This window comes from Molossus molossus, unplaced genomic scaffold (assembly GCF_014108415.1).
Source record: "Molossus molossus isolate mMolMol1 unplaced genomic scaffold, mMolMol1.p scaffold_m16_p_9, whole genome shotgun sequence".
In the NCBI taxonomy this organism is placed as follows: Eukaryota; Metazoa; Chordata; class Mammalia; order Chiroptera; family Molossidae; genus Molossus; species Molossus molossus.
The window spans coordinates 49,548,665-49,573,100 of record NW_023425403.1 but is presented as its reverse complement, the minus strand read 5'-3'; the positions used below and the strand labels follow the sequence as shown (position 1 = coordinate 49,573,100).

The 24,436-nt window shown below is 38.5% G+C and overlaps 1 protein-coding gene and 1 pseudogene across 2 annotated transcripts in view; one reads left to right on the top strand and one right to left on the bottom strand.

Annotated features, from left to right (window-relative positions):
- The window catches only part of UBAC2 (UBA domain containing 2), a 190,279-nt gene that overhangs the window by 111,031 nt on the left and 54,812 nt on the right, over positions 1-24,436 (bottom strand). The gene's annotated exons all lie outside the window — the stretch shown is intronic.
- LOC118623133 lies at positions 12-157 on the top strand (annotated as a pseudogene).

Sequence of the window (24,436 nt, the reverse complement as noted above, 5' to 3'; positions counted from 1 at the left end):
AAGAATTTCCCATCGCTTCTCGGCCTTTTGGCTAAGATCAAGTGTAGTATCTGTTCTTATCAGTTTAATAAAGAATTTCCCAGCAAACAAAAGCCCAGGCCTGGATGGCTTCAAGGAGGAGTTTTACCAAACATGCAAAGAAGAACTAACACCCATTCTCCTCAAACTATTCCAAAAAAATTCAAGAATAAGGAAGACTTTCAAACTAGTTTTATGAGGTCAGCATAATTCTAATTCCAAAACCAGATAAAGACACTACAAAGAAAGAAAACTACAGGCCAATATCCCTAATTTACACAGATGTCCAAATCCTGAACAAAATATTAGCAAATCAGATCCAGCAATACACTAAAAAAATTATCCACCATGACCAAGTGGGATTCATCCCAGGAGTGCAAGGCTAGTGCATTACAGTTGGCCCTCGTTTATCGTGGTTAATCAGTTCCAGACTCTACCACGATAAATGAATTTCAGTGAAGTGGGATTTTTTATTTATACAGTCGTCCCTCACCACTTCGCACTTCAACTCTATCACAGTTTTAGAGTAAAGCTGCGAAGTGGCGAGGGACGACTATATATAAATAAAGAATCCTACTTCACAGAAATTCATTTACTGCAGTAGAGTCTGGAACTGATTAACTGCGATAAACGAGGGCTGGCTATATTCACGAATCAACAAATGTGATACACCACATAAACAAAATGAAAGATAAAAACCACATGATCATATCAATGGACAATGAAAAAGCATTTGACAAAATCCAGCATCCATTTCTGATAAAAATGCTCAGCAATGTGGGAATAGAGAGATCCTATTTTGACATAATAAAGGCCATATATGAAAAGCCTACAGCCAACATCATACTCAATAGGCAAAAACTAAACACATTTCCCTTAAGAACAGGAACAAAACAGGGATGCCCACTTATTTAACATAGTACTAGAAGTCTTAGCCACAGCATTACACATGAAGAAAAAATAAAAGGGATCCAAATTGAAAAGGAGAGAGTGAAACTGTCATTATTTGCTGATGATATGATACTGTACATAGAAAACCCTAAAGAGTCTATCCAAAATCTACTAGATTTAATAAACGAATTTGGCAAAGTAGCAGGATACAAAATTAACATCAAGAAATCGATGGCATTCTTATACACCAAGAATGAACTCACAGAAAGAGAAACTAAAAAAAAAATCCCATTTACCATTATGGCAAAAAAATTAAGATACCTAGAAATAAATTTAACCAAAGAAGTAAAGGACCTATTTGCAGAAAAGTACAGGACATTGAAAAAAGAAATAGAGGAAGATATAAAAAAGTTGAAGCATATACCTTGTCCATGGATTGGAAGAATTAGCATCATTAAAATGTCCATACTACTCAAAGCATTCTACAGATTCAATGCAATCCCCATTAAAATACAATGACATATTTCACAGAACTAGAATACTTCAAAAGTTTATATGGAATCAAAAACAACTCTGAATAGCCACAGCAATCCTGAAAAAAAAAGAATAAAGTAGAAGGGATCACAATACCGGATATCAGGTTATACTACAAAGCCATTGTAATTAAAACAGCCTGGTACTGGCACAAGAACAGGCATATAGATCAATGGAACAGAACAGAAAACCTGGAAATTCTGGGCTCTCACAGAGTATGTCGCAAACTTTAGTATATCTAATAAGGCACCAGCAAGTTTTGTATCTCTGTGTATGCAATGTGAGAAAGAAACTTACACCCCAAATTTTCATGGCAGTGAGCTTTGCACAAATGAAGTGAAAAGTTCTCACACTCTTAGTTCATTTTGAATAGGTTTGGTTTAGATACATGCTCCTAGAAACAGACTCTAGTGAAATGTATGGTTAAGGGAAAACACAAACGTTAGGCTGATTGATCGATAGCCTGACACTGATGCATTTGGTAACACCTTTAGAGAATGTATGTAGAACTGAATAGGGAACAATTTCCATGACCTAAACATTGCTCTAACCTGGAGTTTGATTTATGCAGCCCAGCATTTATTTGTTATCAAGATGATTTATACACTCATCCAGGCAGACAATTCATTTCTAAAGATAAAATGAATTATGTTTCAAGGTTAACTCATTATCTCGTACCAATTGACTTTTCTAGTAATATTGGAAAGAAGGCAGACAGCTGCAGTTACTTACAACACTGTATAACTCTCAAATGTCAACTATGCCCCACATACCTTGCATAATTGGTGTGAAACCTAATTGAAATTGATACTAGGTCAACTGTACTAGTGCATTTTCCTAGAACTCTCATCTTGTTCTAGTTCTTGAAGAAGTGCAATGTGGAAAACCTATGGTATTGTCAGTGTCTTCAAATTCATGTATTTACTCTTTGGATGCACATATCAAACTTTTCAACTAAATCACTTTAGACGTGTTCAGTTAAAAAAAAAAAGGAAAGAAAGAAAACCTGGAAATTGATCCAAGACATTATGCTTAATTAATATTTGACAAAGGTGGCAAGAGAATACAATGGTGTAATGACAGCCTCTTTAATCAATAGTGTTAGGAAAACTGGACAGCTATATGCAAAAAAATGAAACTAGACCACCAACTTACACCAAACACAAGATTAAACTCAAAATGGATAAAAGACTTAAATGTGACTAGTGAATCCATAAAAATCCTAGAAGAAAATGTAGGCAACAAAATTTCAGACATCACATGCAGCAGAATTTTCAATGATACAACGCCTAAGGCAAGAGAAACAAAGGAAAAAATTAATACATAGGACTACATCAAACTAAAAAGCTTCTGCACAGCAAAAGAAACAAGTATCAAAATGGAAAGGGAGCCCACCATATGGGAGAGCATAACTACCAATGATACATCAGACAAGGGTTAATTTCTTCCTCCCTCCCTCCCTCCCTCCCTCCCTCCCTCCCTTCCTTCCTCTCTCTCTCTCTCTCTCTTTCTTTTTTTGATTCATCACCCAAGAATATTTTTCTACTTATTATGAGATAGAGTGGAAAGAAGGGAGAGAGATAGAGACAGAGGAAACATCCATGTTGATAGAGCCACAATGACTGGTTGCCTCCTGTACAACCTGACCAGGGCCAGGGACGAACGCAACTAAAGTACGTGCCACTGACTGGAACCAAACCTGTGACTCACTGGTCTACGGGCCAATGCTACAACTGCTAAGCCAAACTGGCCAGGGCATTCATTTCCAAAATATATAGAGTACTCATACAACTGAACAAAATGAAGACAAAAAACCCAATTAAAAAATGGGCAGAGGACCTAAATAGACACCTCTCCAAAAAGTATATACAAATAGCCAAGAGACATATGGAAAAATGCTCAGCGTCACTAATCATCAGAGAGATGCAAATTAAACAACTATGAGGTATCACCTCACACCTGGCAGAATGGCTGCCATCAACAAATCATCAAACAAGTGCTGGAGAGGGTGTGGAGAAAAGGGGACTCTAGTACACTGCTGGTGGGAATGCAGGCTGGTGCAGTCACTATGGAAAACAATACAGTCGTCCCTTGCCACTTCGCGCTTTGACTTCCACAGCTTCACTCTATCACAGTTTTTCTAAAATATAGTATAGTATTTGAAAAAACCATGATAGAGTGAAGTGCAAGTCTAAGCGCGAAGTGGCGAGGGGCGACTGTATATAAAGAAAGATTCCTACTTCGCAGAAATTCATTTATCGCAGTAGGGTCTGGAACTCATTAACCGTCATAAATGAGGGCCGACTGTATGGTGTTTCCTCAAAAAATTAAAAATCAAACTGCCATTTGACCCAGTGATCCCACTTCTAAGAATATATCCTAAGAAGCCTGAAACTTCAATCAGAAAGAATATATGTACCCCTATGTTCATAGCAGCACTATTTACAATTGCTAAGATCTGGAAACAGCCCAAGTATCCATCAACAGTTAAGTGGATAAAAAAGCTATGGTATATATACACAATGGAACACTATGCAGCTATAAGAAAGGGAGATCTCTTATCCTCTGAGACAACATGGAGGGACCTGGAGAGTATTATGCTAAGTGAAATAAGCCACTCAGAGAAAGACAAATACCACATGATCTCACTTATTTGTGGAATATAATGAACAAAATAAGCTGATGAACAAAGTAGACCCAGAGACATAGAAAGGAGTACAGTTCAGACAAAACGGGGGGAGGGGGGATGAGATAAACCAAAGAACTTTTATGTACATATGCATAACCAATGAACATAGACAACAATGCTAGGGAAGTTGGGGGGGGGTGGCAGAGCAGGAGAAGGGTGTCTAGGAGAGAAAAAGGAGAAACATCTATAACAAAAATAAATTAATAAAAATTGCAAAAAATAAATTTTAAAAAATAATAAAATTAAAGTAGGAAAATAAATAAATAAATAAAAGAAAAACATGAGGATACTGTAAGGAGCCTCTGAGACAACGTCAAGCTTACCAACATTCCTATCATGGGGATGCTGAAAGAAAAGTAAGAACATGAAACTGAAAACCTATTTGAAGCAATAATGACAGAAAACTTCCTTAACTTGGTGAAGGAAACAGACATTCAAGTCCAGGAAGCACAGAGAGTCCCAAACAAAATGAACTCCAAGAGGCCCACACCAAGACACATCATAATCAAAATGAAAAAAGGTTAAAGACAAAGAGAGAATCTTAAAAGCAGCAAGAGAAAAGCAGTTAGTTACCTACAAGGGAGCTCCCATAGGAATGTCAGCTGATTTCTCAAAAGAAACTTTGCAGGCCAGAAAGGAGTAGCAAGAAATATTCAAAGTGATGAAAAGCAAGGACCTACAACCATGATTATTCTATCCTGCAAAGGTACCATTTAGAATCAATAGACATATAAAAAGCTTCCCAGATAAGAAAAATCTAAAGGAGTTCATCACCACCAAACCATTATAATATGAAATGTTGAAGGGTCTTCTTGGAGAAGATCTAAACTATGAACAATGAAATGGCAATAAGTACATATCTATCAACAACTGAACCTACAAAACAAATGAGCAAGCATAACAGAAACAGACTCATAGATACAAAGAACTTTTTATTGGTTGCCAGATGGGAGGGGAGTTGGGGGGATGGGCAAAAAAGGTGAAGGGATTAAGAAGTACAAATTGGTTGTCAAACAGACAAACCTCAGAGGGAAGGGGGGAGGAGGGGCAAAAAGAGATTAACCAAAGAATTTACATGCACATATGCATAACCAATGGACACAGACAATAGTATGGTAAAGGCAGAAGGAGGACGGGAGTGGGGAGAAGGGGGTCATGGGGGTAAAAAAGGAGGATATCTGTAATACTTTCAATAAATAAGAATAAATTTTTTTTAAAAAGTATACGGGAAGCCTTGGTTTGGTAAGCTTATAGTCTCAAATTAATTTCTAATATAGTGAGCAGAAGAACTATATTTTTCACCTAAAAAAAAAAAAAAAAGAAAGAAAGAAAGTAGCATTAAGGCTGTGTTGCACAAAGGAAAATGTCTGAGCTAACTGTCAGACAGGCATGATTTAATCTAGGTTCTGCTACTTAAACAGACATGACCCTGGTGACTCAATTCTCAGAACCTCTGCTTTCTCACAAGGGACACAGCAATCAGGCTCTGCTCTTGCAAGACTGCTGTAGATGTTCATCTAAAACAGTGACATATGTAAGACAAGGTTCTGTGGTACAAAACAGTTACTCAAAATGTATTTACCAAGATTCCTTCAGAGAAAGGATAAATTCTGCTACCAAAAAATCTCCAGATAGAATATACAATATTAACATTTCATAATGCTATTGTATATCGTTTTTCCATGTTGCTGCTAATATTAACAAACATATCCTGGGTTGAATAATTTAAAAAAATTTTTTATCCTCACTTGAGGATATTTTTCATTTACTTTTAGACAGCGAGGGAAGGAGAGAAGGAGAGAGAGAACCATTGTTGTGAAAGAGACACATCGATTGGTTGCCTCCTGCACAAACCCCACTGGGCTGGGATTGAACCTGCAACCCAGGCAACATGCCTTTGACCAGGAATTGAACCCTTGACTCCTTGGTCCATGGGCTGATGCTCTAACCACTGAACAAAACTGGCCAGGGCCAAATAATTTACTTATACACAAATATTTATTAAGAGCCTACAATGAGTCAGGCACTGTTCTAGGCACCAGGATGAGAGCTGAAATTATCCCCGTGACTCTTATGTTTTATAAGCCAACATTAATTAATTAAACAATATCAGTTTAGGAAAGGGGATAGTTTTGAGTGAACTACTTTAATAATAAACTCTCTTTCTGCTAGATAGAGTTGATTTTATTACTTCAACTACAAGTTGCTCTTGTAACTGAGAAAGCCTTTTCCCCTTTGACCTCATTCGATAATAAAAGCACATTAGATACTTCAGAACTCAACATATATCATATACAAAAAAAATCCAATCCTAAAACAGATAGGTGTAAGATATTTTTATGTGTTGTATTTTGCTATGGTTACCAAGACGTGGTTAGCATTTTGAAATTTTTTCTTAGAATAACACAATGATCTGAATCTAAAATCTTTCATAAGGTGCAACTTTCCAATGATAAACAAGAACAGGAAGTGAATCTCAAACACAACCAGACATCTAGTTCCCTTCACTATTATGTTATCTGCTGTCATCTAAGCCTGACTTCACAACATTAAACTTCCAACCATCTTATCCTAATTTAAAGATATTACTATTTTGATTGTCTGAATAAAACATATTTCCTATTAAACTGGAAATTTTGACATATACTCAAATATTTTAGGTCCTATGAGGAAGGCAGCTTAAAATAAAGGAATTGAGTAGCAAAGCAACTTACAAAAGCAGAAATGAAAACAGATGTTAAACTACTTTGACACATTTTTGCTAATAGCCTCAGCCAAAGCTATTTCAGTCAACTACTAGAAATATTCTACTCCGTCAAAAAATCTCAAAAAGCTTCATGGGTCATCAGCTCCTCAAGGGTGTGGGCTAACTCTTTTCAAGGTTCTATTTCAAGGTCACCCAGCACTGTGTACGTGTATATTAGGGGATTTCAAACCATAGGTAATAAGCTCTACAAAAGCTTTGTTTACGTCACTGGCCCTCCATCAGGGACAATTTTGTCCCCCAGAGTCATTTAGCAGTATCTGAAGATATTTTCAGTTGTCATGATTGGGTGGGATGGGGAGGGATTGCTGCTGGCATCTAGTAGGTAGAGGCCAGGGATACTGCTAAACATCCCACAATGCAGGGGATAGCCTCCCATGGCAAATAACTAAGTAGCCAAAAATACTGACCAAGGTGGAGAAAACTCTGGTTTAAGTCAACTCTGCCACTGCCCTTCACATTCAAATTTAAAAGTACTAATCGTGTGGCTTTACACATCCTGATGACAGCTTAAAGACCCTTTCAAAAAAAGATCCATTAAATCTTTGCCCTCGGAAAAACACTCTAGCCATTGAAACTGGCCCTGAAATCCCTGCAGTGTGAAAAGCCTGAGTCTTCTTTCACAATTAATAGTCTCTAAGGGTAAGAAACTCCGTATGCTACTTTATTTGATTCTCAAGACACTGGCCTGAAGTACTTCTAAACACTTCTTGATTACACTGAGTAGCAATCTTGTTTTTTTTTAAATCCTCACCGAGGATCTTTTTTTCATTTATCTTCAGATAGAGTGGGAGGGAGGGAGAGAGAAACATCGACTGATTTCCTGCATAACCTCGACTAGGGCCAGGGACCGAACCACAATCGAGGTACGTGCCTTTGACTAGAATCGAACCCGAGACCCTTTGGTCTGTGGGCCGACGCTCTAACCACTGAACAAACTGGCCAGGGTGTAATCTTGTGGGGTTTTTTAATCATTCCTCAGTCAATGTCAAGTGCATAAGTGAGACCATAGAAGCCTCTTCCTCTCCTTACATATCTTTTCACATCGTAATTTTTCTTTTACCACTTTACAAAAAATGTTGCTGAGCCTATTTGCTCAAAGGACATGACGATTCACACTGTACAGGGTTATTCTGAAGATTCCAGTGACATCACTGTGTATTCAGGGTGCCTGGGATGTGCATAATGGGTGCTCACTAATTCCTAATACATAATGTCAGATACGTAGCGTTATACACCAAAATACTGAACTGATGGGAAATTTGAGAACTTTTTGGTTGGGAAAAGATACTCTAAGAATATAAAAGTGAATGGATTATATGTTTCTCTCTAGGTAAGATCCTGGAAATGATTTTATAAATCCACAACACTTCAATCCTTTAAAAATACCACTGAACTCAACTTTAAAATTAATTTTTTATATTTTTCTCATGAGTAAGATTTAGGTGACTTACCAAAAAAAGAAAAAGAAAGAAAGAAAAAGAAAAGGCATTAATACAAAAGAATAGCTGAAGTAACTAGCACTGTGGAACAAAAATTCAATCACAGCCAGATCTCTTTGGTATTAAAAATACTCTTTTCACTACTCTATTCTGTTTCCCAGATGCTCCATGCTGAGGGAGCTACAAAAGAGATTCTCTCTTCAAAAAGCATCAAGTTGAGAGAGAGGTCATTTAGGTAAATAATTAAAAAACCAAGTAATAAAAGTTATATGTAACTTTAAAATATAAAGTGATCTGTGAGCACAAAGGAAGGAAAGATTAATTCTAGCTGGGGTAGCGTTTCATATAACAGATATTCAAGGTGAATCTTGAAGAATAAGCAGAAGTTATCCACGCAAAGGGAGAAAGGATGTTGTGATCAGAATTGTCTGCATGAATAAAATGAGAAAGTGAAATGACACAGTGAGTGACAGGTAGTGGTGAATAATGCAATTTAGCTAGTGTGTAGAGTACAAGGGGGGAATGAGAGAAAACAAGGCTAAGAAAGTTGGTTGGGACCAGCCAGTGTGGCTCAGTGGTTGAGCGTTGACCCATGCACTAAGAGGTCACCGGTTCCATTCTTGGTCAGGGCACATACCCAGGTTGTGGGCCATATCCCCAGTGGGAGCATACAGGAAGCAGCCAATCGATGTTCTCTCTCATCAATGTTTCTATCTCTCTCTCCCTTCCTCTCTCTCTAAAATCAATAAAGAAAAAAAAAGTTGGCTGAGACTCAATCCAGAGATGCCTCACTAACAACTTAAACTTCATAAGTTAGCAGTAAGAAGTCACAGGTTTCTGAAGGTATAAAGAAGTAAAATCTCCTCTGGAGGTACAATAAGGAGTTGGGATACTGCAGATGATAGCTTTAAGATGGTGACAGGGAGAACAGTTAGGAGGCTACTGCAATAGTCCAAACAAAAGGAGATGAAATGGGATCAAAAGAGCAATAATTTTTCATTCACTCTATCCATCCATCCACCATTTGTTCACACATCCCTCCAACATGTGCCCACTATGTGGGAGCTACTGTGCTAACCGAGGCATGATCAGTAGGTAAGGCTGACATGGTCTCCTGCTTGCATAAAGCTTATGTTCTAGTGGAGAAGACAGACATTAAACCACTTATTATACAATTGATTATCTAATTATTATGGTGGTTAAGTACTATGAGAAAGTTCTAATAAACCAGGTCACTTGACCTAGACTGGGGGCAGGATTGTTCAAAGAAAGCTTCTGCAAGAAGTGACCTTTAGGCTTTTCCTAAAGCCTTTGAGCTGGGGCTATTTATTATCTCACACCTCTCATTCTAAATAAAGATTTTGAGAAATTCTTTTCATTAGTCGACTTTACTTTGGGCAATCACATTAAAGTACCTATTTACTAAAATCTCGGATAGGTCTAATCAAACAAGTAGGCATTGCTGGGAGGGGAAAAGAGGACTGAGGATAAGCAGAGAAGGGTGGGAAGAAGTTAAAGGTAAGGAGGGGAAAAGAGGAGAAGTGGGTGAGGAAAGAAGGTGGAAGAGAACAGAACTCAAAATCTAAAGCCTTTAGCTACACAACAGAAGACTTTATAAAGAGTAACTCATTAAGGAAAGAAAGTCTAAACATTTGTTGTGATCAATGCTAAGAAACATAATCCCTGCAAATTAATAAACATGATGAACCATCAATTTCTGATATTTCTTGAGTGGGAGGTACTCTCTTTTTAAATTTTTTGAAAAATCTTTTCTATTAGAGAGAGAGAAGAAGAGAGAGGGAGAGAGGGAGAGATGGGGAGAGAGAGAGAGAGAAGAAGAGAGAGGGAGAGAGGGAGAGATGGGGAGAGAGAGAGAGAGAGAAACATTGATATGAAAGTGAAATATTGATCCTGTAGACTTAATCCCCTACTGTGGATTAAGTCTGCAAGCCAGGCAAGTGCCCTGACTGGGAATTGAACAAGCAACCTTTTGGTGCATGGAAAAATGCCCTACCAACTGAGCCATACTGGCCAGGGTGAGGCATTCTCTTTTTATTTATTTATTTTTCTTTCTTTTCTTAATCCTCACCTGAGGACAGTTTTCCATCGATCTTCAGATAGAGTGGGAGGGAGAGAGAGAGAGAAACAGCCATGTGAGAGAGACACATCAGTTGGTTGCCTCCCGTACGACTCTAACCAGGGCCAAGATCAAATCGCAACCCAGGTACATGCCCTTGACAGGAATTGAACCTGCGACTATTTAGTCCATGGGCCGTTGCTCTAACCGCTGAGCCAAACCCGCCAGGGCAAGGCATTCTCTTTTTAGAGTGAAGTAATCTAGGTCTAAATTCCAACTCTGTCAATTGAGTTACATGCTCCAGGGCAGATTTCTTAGTCTCTATGAGAATCAGTTTTCATACTAGTAAACTAGACATAACTATATCAATTTTATAGAGTATTTTTTAAAAATAGAAATCAAAGAAGAAAAAATACTTAAAAGATCTAGTAGTTCAACTCATCTAATCTAATATTCTAAACACATTATTAATGTGATCACTTCAAATCTGGAGGCCCTGGTGACTCTATCTTTATTTTGAGAAATATCACTTTACTTCTAAAGGCTCTGATCATCATTCAGGCTGTGATGGTTTATATGTTGAATATTTAGCCCAAGTTCAAACCAGAGGGACAAATAATTTAGAAAGCTAACTGACACGTATTGTTAACTTTGCCCACAATACCCACTTCCCTTAAAATATCCCAACGGTTGATAGTCAAGATGACCACAGATGATTATAGGTGCACTGCAACTCTCTAATTGGCACTCAGCTCTAGAGTATCTAATCCCTTAGCACTTTCAAGATTAAAGGTCACACTACCTCTTGGTACCAACTCTGTTACCAAGAAACACTGCAGCCCAAATGAAAGTCTAACATAGGGCTACAAAATTAAGAAAGAATAACATTAAATATCTACAACCGATTCTTTTAAATAGGTCTAAATAACCAAATTAGTTCACTACATAATTACAGTGGCACCATATTATCTGTTTCTTAGCCTCCTAAATAATCTGTGCCCAGCCAAGAGGCAGAATTAGAAAATTTAGATAAAGCAAAATCTATGTCAAACATATAATCTAATCATCAAGAACAACAGGACAGGTCCTTCTATGCCGAGTCTAGTAGGAAGTTTATCCTGGTGGAAATTAGGTATTTGTAGAAATTGAACATTAAATTCCTGTAGACAGATCCTGAGACCAAGCACACTCCTCCTTGCTCCCTTCACCACAGAACAGTATATAATGCCTAAAACAATTTGCAAAGAGCAAAGAATGAGCCTTGAAGAGATGCTCATGGTTGCTGGGATTGGATGAGAACTGGGATGGGATACAAGTGACTGAACTACTAAGAGACCCAGGAAATAGGCTCATAGAAGTAAGACAATGTAGCACATTGACAAAAAGTCTGTATTATTTCACTTTTTATTATTTTTCTTAGTGAGATTATAGGGTTTTTAAAAATTGTTGATAGTATTATAGGTATCCTGCATAAAGTCTATTTTATTTTGACTAAAAGAATACTGTTTGAGGATAACCTTAGTAAAATTTTTGAATGCTTATAGAGATAACCCGATACAATCAATGACAATAATTTGATTTAATAATTATCACTATTCTGAAAACATACACACATACACTTTTAGAAAACAATACTTACAGTCAAAGATGGTAGATTAAGCACATGTCCTTATTTCCTTTGTTCTTTCCTAAAACCTTCTAAGAATGGCATTAAAAGACTTTTTGGCTGGTTTGGCTTAGTGATTAGAGCCTCGGCCTGAGGACTGAAGGGTCCTGGGTTTGATTTCTGCTCAAGGGCACATACCTGGGTTGTGTAGTTCAATCCCAGGCCCTGGTCAGGATCATGTGGGAGACAACCAATCAATGTGTCTCTCTTCCATTGATGTTTCTCTTTCTCTCCCCCTCCCTCTCTTCTACTCTGTCTAAAAATCAATGGAAAAATGTCCTCAGGTGAGGATTAACAATAAGAAGAAAAGATTTTTCAAAAGGCACAAACTCACAAAGATAAAGAAGAGTTGACAATTATAAAAATGTTTCTAAGCTGGATCCCAGAAGAGTGGTAACTAACCTGGAACACCTGAGAAAACTAAACACTAAACCAGCCGTGGTAAAATCCAGAAGCAAACTGACCAACACTCAAGTTTCCTGAGGGCTGCAGGACTAGCAGTACCATGTTCTTCTAAGGAACTGCTGAGGCACAGTCAGCACAATGATCCCCTCCCTGTACTCTGCCTACCCACTGACTGCCACTCTCCATCCCCTCACAGAAGACTGGGGGACTCCAATGCACAGTTGAGAGTGCAAATACAATACTAAAAATCAAAGTTATATACTAAACGAAAGTTCACATATGAAATGTTGAGACTCCCAGATTTATACCCCTAGGTTGTTGACTGAAGAGTTATACTCTGGGAAATCTGATAATTCACAAGGGAGAAAAAAAATACACATTACAAATCCTGGTATTGGGAGTTCCTAGTGAAACAGCCCAACCTGGGGACCCTACAATGAAGTCCATGGTCATTCAGCCCCTTGCACACAATCTATTTCTTCAATCAGCTTTTTGAAAAGCTGGCACTTAAATATAAACAGATAGCCAAAGGCTCAGGATAATTAATGAATGACCCTAACATCCAAAGCAGAAAACAAGGAGGAAAAAAGAAACAGAAACAGAGCAGGAAAATAAAAACCTTTAGGGGAGGCAGGGGGGTTATCCTTAATATTATGAAAAATATAAGAAAAAAATACTGCATCCGTGAAATAAAACCAGGATGCCAGAAAAAATGAATATTTAAAAAATAAAAAAGAACCACTAGAAGTTAGAATAGCAAAAATATTTTAAAAGTATTCAATAGAGGAAAAGGTGTTTAATCTCATTAGTCATCAAGGAAATGCAAACCAAAACCACAATAACAGATCACTCCACAACCACTGGAATGACTAGAATTGAAAGGACTGCTAACTCGCTTGGATCACTCCTGCTGGGGCAAGTTAACTGTCATGTCATATGGATACTCAGCAGCTGGGGGGTGAGGAACCAAGGCTTCCTGGCAACAGTAATGCGAGTGAGCCATTTTGGAAAAGGGTCTTCCAGTCCAAGTCAAGTCTTCAGATGACTACGGTCCCTGCCGGCATTCTGACTACAACCACATGAGAGACTCTGGGCCAGCATCACCCAGCTAATTTGCTCCCCAATTCTTGATCCACAGGAAAACTGTCAATATCTTCTAAAGCTGAACATATGTACACTATACAATTCAGCTCTCAAGTCCTAGGTATATACCCAACAGAAATGTGCACATGTTTACAAGAGATGTGTTCAAGGATGTTCACAGCAACAGTATTTGTAATACTTCAAAACAAAAAACAATCCCAGTGTTAGCCAACAGTAGAATGGATAAGTGGTAGTAATTCATACAAGATACATCACAATAATGATCAAGTATGAACTACTGTAACATGCAGTAACATACATAAAGCTGAACATGACTCTGAGAGAAAGACACTAGACACAGAAGTCTACATTTCCATTTACATAAAGTTTAAATTAGACAAAAGCAACCCAGGGTGTTCAAAGTCAGGATAGATTTAGGGAGGAAGTAGTGACTAGAGGTAGCAAAAGTAGGTCTTCTGGGGTACAGGTGATATTCTATTTCTTATCTGGATGGTGTTTAAAAGGCTGTAACTTTGTTGTTGTTTTTATCCTCACCCAAGGACATTTTTGCATTTATGTTCAGATAGAGCGGGAGGGAGAGAAGGGGGAAGAACGAGAGAGAAACATCGATGTGAGAGAGAGACATCTAATGGTTGTCACCCACATGACCCCAACTGGGCCGGGGACAAACTGCAACTGAGGTACATGCCCTTAGCAGGAACCGAACCCAGGACTCTCTGGTCCACAGGCCGACGCTCTAACCGCTGAGCCAAACCGACCAGGGCAAAAGGGTGTCACTTTGTAAAAATTCAGTGAGTTCTAAACTTAGAAAATACACACCTCTCCATGTACATGTTGTACTCCAAAAAAAAAGTTAATTTAAAAATATTAATTAGAAGGGTTGGGAGATAGAGCTTAAGTAACCTCCCAGCAAGGACAGCGAAAATATAAAAAATAAAAAGAGGAGTAAAAAGATTAAAACTAGACCTTGTCAAGGAGGCTGAACATTTAGGTAATAGGATTCCTTAAGAAAGAGAGAAACAAGAAAATGGAAGGGGAGATGATAAAAATAATTCAGGGGAAATTCAATAATAGAAATAAATGAATTTCCTGATTGACAGGGCCCACCAAGTATAAAGCCAAAAGACATAAAAACAGAATCACTCCAATGCACCTCATTATAAACTGTGACAAAGTATTAGCAATCAGATCGCAAATAAATTCGCCAACAGCAACATTGAGAAGTTGGTACTGGTGACAAGAGCTAGCATTCCCTCCACTATTTCTTCCTCTCCCCACCCCTAGGCAAATAACCTGAAGAAACTGCTTCTTCTCAATACTGCTTATTTCTAAGAATTTGAAAGTGAATTCCCAACTAGCTTACATGCCTAATGGAACATCAGCAGACAGGAGTAGGTAACTAATGGCTCTGTTGTGTCTGTGGGTTTTCTATCCTAGGGGGCTCATTCTCCCTCTTACCTGATCTAACATTGCCAAAATAGTTTCATACATCTCAGAGGAACATGAGTCCTGAAGCCAAAAGAACTAGACATCCTTGGAATACAATCACAATGAAAAAGAAACACTAACTGAACAATATTACTAATGAAAGCAGAATATTTAGAACAGATGAACCTCAAGTTACAATATACTAATATCTGTACTAATATAAGAGAAATTACTAAGAATATGAAATCAGACTATGTGGAAACATTAATTATGAAAAACATAACAGATAGGATACACACAGTTGAAGAACAAATTACCAAGCTAGAAAAATAAACTAAGAAACTCTTCCAGAAGTCAACATAAAAGGCTAAACAGCCCTGGCTGGTTTTGCTCAGCAGCTAGAGCATTGGACCATGGACTGGAGGAGAGTCCCAGGTTCGGTACCTGCTAAGGGCATGTACCTCGGTTGCAGTTTGTCCCCAGCCCTGGTTGGGGTCATGTGGGTGGCAACCAGTTGAAGTGTCTCTCTCACATTGATGTTTCTCTCTCTCTCTTCCTCTCTCCCTCCCGCTCTATCTGAAGATAAATGCAAAAAATGTCCTTGGGTGAAGATTAAAAAAAAAAAAAAGGCTGAACAGGGAGAGGAGATGGAGAGACTATATTTAAAGAAATAAGTCATTTAAAGAACACCAAAGTATTTCAATTAAAGGTCTGTTAGCCATAGAATCTAGATAAGATAACCTACATCATGTAGACACATTGTGGTGATATTTAAGAAAGACAAGGGGAAATTCTAGAAATTTCCAAAGGCAAAGAATAAACAAATGATAAAGGAACAAAATCAACCTCAGCTTTCTGAAAAATCACAGGGGAGTCAATAAAATAATGCAGTAATACCATTAAAATACTGAAGAAAAAGAACTTCAACCTAGAATTTTTATCCATCCAAATTATTATTTAAAAGTGATAGCAAATGAAAAATATATTCATGTATACAAGGAATCAGAGCACTACCACAAAAAGACTTTGAAAATACTTGTGGAGAAAATACTTCATTAAAAATTAAGGAGGAAAGGACAGAAAGCTAAAATTAAGGGTGATCATAAAGGAGAAATAGACAAATCCACAATTAGAGTTCAAGTATTAAACATTTCCTCATTCTGTTACAGAACAAGTAGACAGAAATAGGGATACAGAAGACATAAAAAAACACATCAACCAACTTGGCCTAATTGATATTCTGAGAACATACCACCCAATAAAACCAGGATACACACTCCTTTTTAAAAAAATTACTGATTTCAGTGAGAGAGAGAGAGAGAAATGTCAATTTGTTGTTCCACTGCTACCCGGCCAGGGCCACACTCCTTATAAGTGCACTGGAATACTCAATAAGACAGACTCAACTTCAAAAAACTTAAAAGAACTGAAATTATACAAAATAGTTATCTGACTAAAAAGAATTAAATTAGCAATCGGTAACAGAAATATCGTTGGAAAATACCGGAAATTAAACAACACACTTTTGAAAAATTCTTGAATCAAAGAGGAAATCAAAGAAATGTCAGAAAATATGTATTATTTTTATCCTCACCTGAGGACATTTTTGCATTTATCATCAGACAAGGGAGAGAGGGAGGAAGAGAGAGAGAGAAACATCAATGTGAGAGAGACACCTCAAGTGGTCGCCACCCACACGAACCCAACCAGGGCCGGGGACAAACTGCAACAGAGGTACGTGCCCTTTAGCAGGAACTGAACCCGGGACTCTCCGGTCCGCAGGCCGACGCTCTAACCGCTGAGCAAAATTGGCCAGGGCGAGAAAATATTTTTAATTAAATGAAAATAAAACAACATAAAATCTGTGGGATGCAGCTAAAAGCAGTGCTTAAAGAGAAGCGTATAGCATTGAATATTTATTTTAGAAACGGAAGGTCTCAAATCAGTGGTCTAGGCTTCTACTTTAAGAAAGTCGATAAAGTCCTGGCCAGTTTGGCTTAACAGTTGGAGCATCGGCCCATGGACCAAAGAGTTTCAGGTTCGATTCCGGTAAAGGGCACGTACCTTGGTTGTGGTTCAGTCCTAGCCATGGTCAGGGTCATGTGGGAGGCAACCAATCAACGTGTCTCTCTCACATAATTCTCTCTCTCCCCCCACCTTCCCTCCCTCCCCCCCCGCCTCGATCTCTGACTAAAGATAAATGGAAAAAGTATCCTCAGGTGAGGATTTTTTTTTTAAAGTCAATAAAAAATGATAAAATTAACTCCAAAGCAAGCAAAAGGAAAGAAATGAAAATGATAGAGCAAAATATCAATGACACTGAAAACAGAAAATAGAGAAGAAAAAAAAAATCACTGAAACTAACAGTTATTTTTCTTTTAGAGATGTCATTCTTTATAGAGCAGTGTTAGGTTCACAATGAAATTGAAAGGAAGATATAAAATTATTCCCCATACATGCATAGCCTCCCCCATCATCAACATCCTCCACCAGAACATTTGTTACAATATGATGGGCCTACACAGACACATCATTATCATTCAGTCCATAGTTTACATTACTGGCCCCCTTGGGTGTTGTACACTCTGTGGGGTAGGACAAACATATAATGACATGTATCCACCATTATGGTATCAAACACTGAGTATTTTTACACTGACCTAAAAATCCTGTGCTCTGCCTATTCATCTTTCCTTCCCCTTTAACCCCTTATAACCATTGATAATTTTACTGTTTCCATTATTTTGTTTTCCAGAATGTTATATTGTTGGAATCATACAGTATGTAGCCTTTTCAGATTGCCTTCTTTCATTTAATAATATGCACTTAATGTTCCACATCTTTTCATAGCTTGAAAGCTAATTTCTTTTTAGCACTGAATAATATTCCAGTATCAGTATGTACCACAGTTTTGTTTACCCATTCACCCGTTGAAAAATATCTTGTTGCTTCCAAGATGGCAATTTTAAGTAAAGCTGCTATAAACATCCATGTGTATATAAACATCTGCATGTATATAAATACCCACATAGTACTTTATAGTTGTTAATATGTAAAAGAAACTGAATTCCTAAAGACAGGAAAAATATCCAACCAAAAAAAGAGAACTCCAACTTCCGGTCAAGATGGCGGCGTAGGTAAACGCAGTATCGCGCCCTCCCACAACCACATCAAAGTTACAACTAAATTACAGAACAACTATCATTCAAAACTGCCTGAAATCAAGCTGAATGGAAGACCTACAACTACGGAATTAAAGCAGCAGCCACATCCAGACTGGTAGGAGGGGCGGCGGAGAGAGGGGCAGCCGCGGCGCGATGGGCTGGTCCCACACCCAAGTGTGGCAGATAAAAATCAGGAGGACACCTCGGCTGGGAAGGTCCTTCCTGAGGACTGAGGGATCCCCGTCCCACACCAGGTGCCCCGCTCAGGGTTCCAGTGCCAGGAAGAGAAGTCCCCATAACTTCTGGCTGGAAAAACCAGCAGGAACTGAGGCTCAGGGAGGCTGACGCGGCTGGAGCCCCAGGCAGCTCCTTAAAGGGCCCGCGCACGGACTTATCGGACTCTCTCCCTCTAAGCTTGGAGGGAAGGCAGCTCAAGGGGCACCAGAGACATACAGGGAAGAACTGAGCTGTTTGGCACTGGAGCCAGGGCTGGAGAGGGGGCTTTCTCCGGGACAAACATGCTGTCAGAGGCCTTTGTTCCTTTGGTGAGCCCTTCCCTGGGCGGCAGACAGAAGCCATATCTGGGACTCCAGCAACCTGGCTCACACTGGTAGCCCCGCCCTGGTGACTCCCTGAGGCCCCGCCCCACCCAGCCCCGCCCCGCCCCATCCAACTTTCAGGCCCACCCAAGCTGTTGCCACTTGCTTAACCATAGGATTGGCCTGTCTTGGATCCTGCTTCAGGTTTTTCCTAAATTCTTTCAAACGAGCAGCATCTGGTCTCAGCGAGCCCCATACCTCTTGTTAAGTAATACACTGAAACAAACACAGGGAGGCAGCCAAAATGAGGAGACAAAGAAACAGGTCCCAAATGAAAGAACAGAACAAAACCCCAAGAAAAGAACTAAGCGAAATGGAGATAAGTAACCTAACAGATTCTGAGTTCAAAACCCTGCTTATAAGGATTGTCAATGAACTTAGTGAAAACCTCAGTGAACTTAGTGAGGGCCTCAAGAGCATAAAAAAGGACCAGTCAGAAATCATGGATGCACAGTTAGAATTGAAGGAGGCATTAACTGAAATAAAGAATAATTTACACAGCTTCAATTATAGAGTACGTAAATCCAAGGAGCAAACCATCAATTTGGAATATAAGGAAGCAAAAAATGCCCAATCAGAACAGCAAAAAGAAAAAGGAGTCCAAAAAAATGAGGAGAGTGTAAGAAGCCTCTGGGACAACTTCAAGCTTGCCAACATTTGCATCTTGGGGGTGCCAGAAGGAGAAGAGCGAGAACAGGAAATTGAAAACCTGTTTGAAACAATAATGGCATAAATCTTTCCTAACTTGGTGAAGGAAGGAGACATACAAGTCCAGGAAGCACAGAGAGTCCCAAACAAGATGAACCCCAAGAGGCCCACACCAAAACACATCATCATCAAAATGCACAAGGTTCAGGACAAAGAGAGAATCTTAAAAGCAGCAAGAGAAAGGCAGCTAGTTACCTACAAGGGAGTTCCCATAAGGCTGTCAGCTGATTTCTCAAAAAAAACTTTGCAGGCCAGAAGGGAGTGGCAAGAAATATTCAGAGTGATGAAAAGCAAGAACCTACAACCAAGATTACTCTGTCCTGCAAAGCTGTCATTTAGAATCGATGGCCATATAAAGACTTTCCCAGACAAGAAAAAGTTAAAGGAGTTCATCACCACCAAACTGTTACTATATGAAATGTTGAAGGGTCTTTTTGAAGAAAAAGATAAAATATATGAACAAACAAAATGGCAATGAATACATATCTATCGACAATGGAATCTACAAACAAAATGAACAGGTAGAATAGAAACATTCTCATAGATACAGAGAACATTTTGTTGGTTGCCAGTTGGGAGGGGGTTTGGGGGAATGGGTGAAAAAGGTGAAGAGATTAAGAAGTACAAATTCATTGCTAGACTGAAAAACTTCAAAGGGAAAGGGGTTGGGGGTGGTGGGAAGAAATAAACCAAAGAACTTATATGCATAACCAATGGACGCAGACAATAGTGTGGGAAAAGGCGGGAGGGGGGAGGGAGGGGGGAGGGAGGGGGAGGGAGGGGGAGGGAGGGGGGAGGGAGGGGGGAGGAGGGGGTCAATGGGGGAAAAATGTGGAACATCTGTAATACATTCTACATTCAACAATAAAGATCTTTTTAAAAAAGAGAGAGAACAAAGAGAACTCCAAGCCCAAATGGTTTCATTGGCAAAATCTACTAAATATTTAAGGAAGAAATCACACTAATTCTGCACAAACACTTCAAGAAAATAGAAAAGAAGGCAACATGTCCCCATTAATTTTATCAGGCCAGAATGCCTTAATAACAAAACCAAAGATATTACAAGAAAAGAAAATTATAGAGCAATATCACACATGAATATAGACATAAAAATTCTAGACAAAATTTTAGCAAATCAAAAGAACTGTTCATCATCTAAATACTCAGTGGTATATAATGATTTTCCTTTTATAACACTAAATTTTATTTCCTAAAAAAGATTAGCAAATCAAATCTATAAATATATACAGTAAAAGAGATAATACGTTACATGGATTTTATTACAGGGATGTAAGGTTGAATTACATTTTTAAAAAAATCAATGTAATTCATCATATAAGCAATCTAAATAAGAAAAACTGTAGACCCTATCAATAGATGCAAAAATTTTTTTTGACAAAATTCATAGAATATTCATGATAAAAACTCTAGGCAAAGTATAAATTAAAATAGACTTTCTCAACCTGACAGAGTATCTAAAAAATATTTCTGCTAACTTGGTTAATAATGAAAGACAGTGTTTTCCCCCTAAGATCTGGAACAAGATAAGGATGTCAACTCTCTCTACCAATTTGACATCGTACTGATGTCTTTGCCATTTCAATAAGTCAAGAAAATGACTAAAAGGCATATAAATTGGAAAGGAACAAACAAAAATGTTTGTTTTCAGACAACATAAGTATCAGTGTAGAAACTCTAAAAGGATCTTTAAAAAAAAAAAACACAAACTATCACAATAGTTCTGTAAGAAAGCAGAATCGTAGGTACAATGGGCTGGGGAGAGTAGGAAATGGGGAGTTATTTTTTAATGGGTATGATTTCAGTTTTGCAAGACAAAAAAGTTCTGGAGATCTGTTGCATAACAATGTAAATATATTTAAGACTACTTAATTGCACATTTAAGATGGTTATGATGACAAATTAAAATGATAGATACCACTCAACATCCATTAGGATGGCTAAAATGTTTCTGAAAATTGACACTAGAAAAAAAATAACCTGAGGATTGGAGTAACTGGCTCATACACTGCTGATCACAGTGAAAATGCAACAAAAACTTTGGAAGAAAGTATGGCAGTTTCTTAAAAAGTAAAACATATACTTACCATGCCACTTAAAAAAAATGAACAGAATAAACAAGAGAGTTCAATTTGGTTGTCAAATGCAAAGTCAACTTAACAAAAATTAATAACATTTTCTTACTCCAGCAATAAAATAACACTTAGGAAACATAATAAATATATATATTAAAAAATTATATAGTCTCTAGGAATACAAAAGATCTGCACAAGAAAAAAATTTTAAATCCAATTTTCACAGGTGTTACAAATACATGGAGATATGTTCCATGCTCTTTGATGGGAAAATTTAATAAAGGTATCAGTTCTCCCCAAAATCAATTTATAAATTCAATGCCAGCTGAATTTTTTAAGATAATTGATTAGCTTACTCTAAAATTTATATGGAAGGATAAAAATACATGAATAGCTAGGTTAATTTTCAAATATATGAACAAAAATATGATTTGTTCCACTAGATATTATATTAAAATGCAAAATAATTTAAAGATATTACAGTATGGGGATAAACGGACCAATAGCATAGAATAGAGAGCAAAGAAGCAGATACACACACACACCTACCTCACCCCTAATAACCCTACATTTCTGCTCCTGGCTTTATTTGCAAAAGAGATTCTATTATAGTTCCATTAGAATAACTCAAGTGTGAGTGAGGATATAGATAACACAAGATGGCCATGAGCTGATCATTGTTGAAGCTGGGTAATATTGAAACATGGGTTCACTTATAGTGAGTGCTCTCTCCACTTTTATATATGCTTAAAATTTTCCATAATAAACCCAAATTTCAGAACAAAGACAGAAACCAAAGCATATACTGCTTCAATGATCACCCTCTCCCCCTCAAGGACTGGACCAACCTATAAGCTCCTGGGATTCAGGGCTAGATATTTAGGCATACTCAGAAGACATGGCCTCAAGCTGTTAAAGGAGAAAGAGCTGGAACTGAGCCCAAATGCTCCAAGACCTCTGCCTTTTACAGAGAAAGCTAAAAATATTCCATTAGTCTGCTGAAATAGTGAAGACATTTAGCTCACGTGAAGGGCTTTGTAAAAGAAAAGAATAGTCTCAACAGATAATTAAATGCAAGGTCTATATTATACCTAAATTTGCAGTCAAGATTTATCCCACTTGAGTGGTATGGGAACTCTAAGGCTCTAAGGTAAGAAAACAACATAAAAACTAGTCCAAGACAACAAAAATCTCTCAGGACCCAGCAGTAGTAAACACAAAGTCTCTCTTGTAGGGGTACTTTCATGAGCTATAGCACATGGGGGCTCCAATAACAAACAAAATCCATTGTATATGAGTTCACAATAAAAAAATCACAAACCGGCCCTGGCCAGTTTTGCTCAGCAGTTAGAGCGTCAGCCCACAGACCAGAGTCCTGGGTTCAGTTTCCGCTAAGGGCATGTACCTTGGTTGCAGTTTGTCCCCGCCCCGAGTTGGGGCCGTGTGGGTGGCAACCAGTCGAAGTGTCTCTCTCACATCAATGTTTCTCTCTCCCCCCGACCCCCACCCCCCATGCTCTGTCTGAAGATAAATGCAAAAATGTCCTCAGGTGAGGATTTTTAAAAAAATCACAAACCTCTCTGGCCGGTTTGGCTCAGCAGTTAGAGTGTCAGCCCAAAGACCAATGACCTGCAGGTTTGATTCCGGTTAAGGGCATGTACCTTGGTTGCGGTTCAGTCTCCCACCCTGGTCAGGGTTGTGTGGGAGGCAACCAATCAATATGTCTCTCTCATGTCGATATTTCTGTTTCTCTTTCTCTCTTTCTGTCTCCCCCCCCCCCACTCTATCTGAGGATAAAATGGAAAAATATCCTCATGTGAGGATTAAAAACTGAATGAATGAATGAATAAAATCACAACAAGAGGCAATAGACTGCCCTGAAGGAAAATTTGATAATCTGAGAACTAGAATAGAACAATGTTGCCCGGCCGGTGTGGCTCAGTGGTTGGGCATTGACCCAGGTACCAAGAGGTCACTGGTTCGATTTCCGGTCAGGGCACATGCCCAGATTGTGGGCCAAATCTCCAGTGGGGGGCATGCAGGAGGCAGACAATCAATGTTCTCTCTCATCGATGTTTCTCTCTCTCTCTCCCTCTCCCTTTCTCTCTCTCTAAAGGTCAATTTAAAAAAAAAGAATAAAACAATGTGTAGAATGATTACATACTTTTTTTAAATGGAAAGAAACTATAGTGAAAAAAATACTGTAGAACAATGTATCTCCATCTCTCAAAGAACCATGAATGGCTCTCCACTGCCCTTAAGGCACTGTGACTTCTCTTACCTTCCTGACTTCATCTCCTACTCTTCCCCGCTGGCTCACTCTGTTTGTTATACAGTTGCACTAGGGTCTTGCACTAGCAGCTCCTTACACCTGAAATACACTTCCCCCAGACCACCACATGGTTCACTCCTTGACTACTTCAGGTCTCTGTTCAAATGTCACCTACTTACTGAGGCCATTCCTTGACCATACTTCTTAAAACTGCAACCCCACTCATGCCTGGGTACTCCCTTCCATGGCTGACTGGCTGGCTGGCTGGTTGGTTGGCTGATTGGTTGACTTATTTTTATACAACATATATCATCATCTGACTTACTAAATATTATATTACCTTGTTTACTGCCTTCCACCCCCAATTATAATGTAAATTCAATAAGAAAGATTGTGTCTGTTTTAATCAGAGCAGGATCCTTAGAGCACAGACCAGTATCTAACATAAAGCAGGTGCTCAATAAATATTTGTTGAATGGCCCTAGCCAGTTTTGCTCAGCGGTTAGAGCATCAGCCTGCGGTCCAGAGAGACCCGGGTTCGGTTTCCACTAAGGGCGCATACCTCGGTTGCAGTTTGTCCCC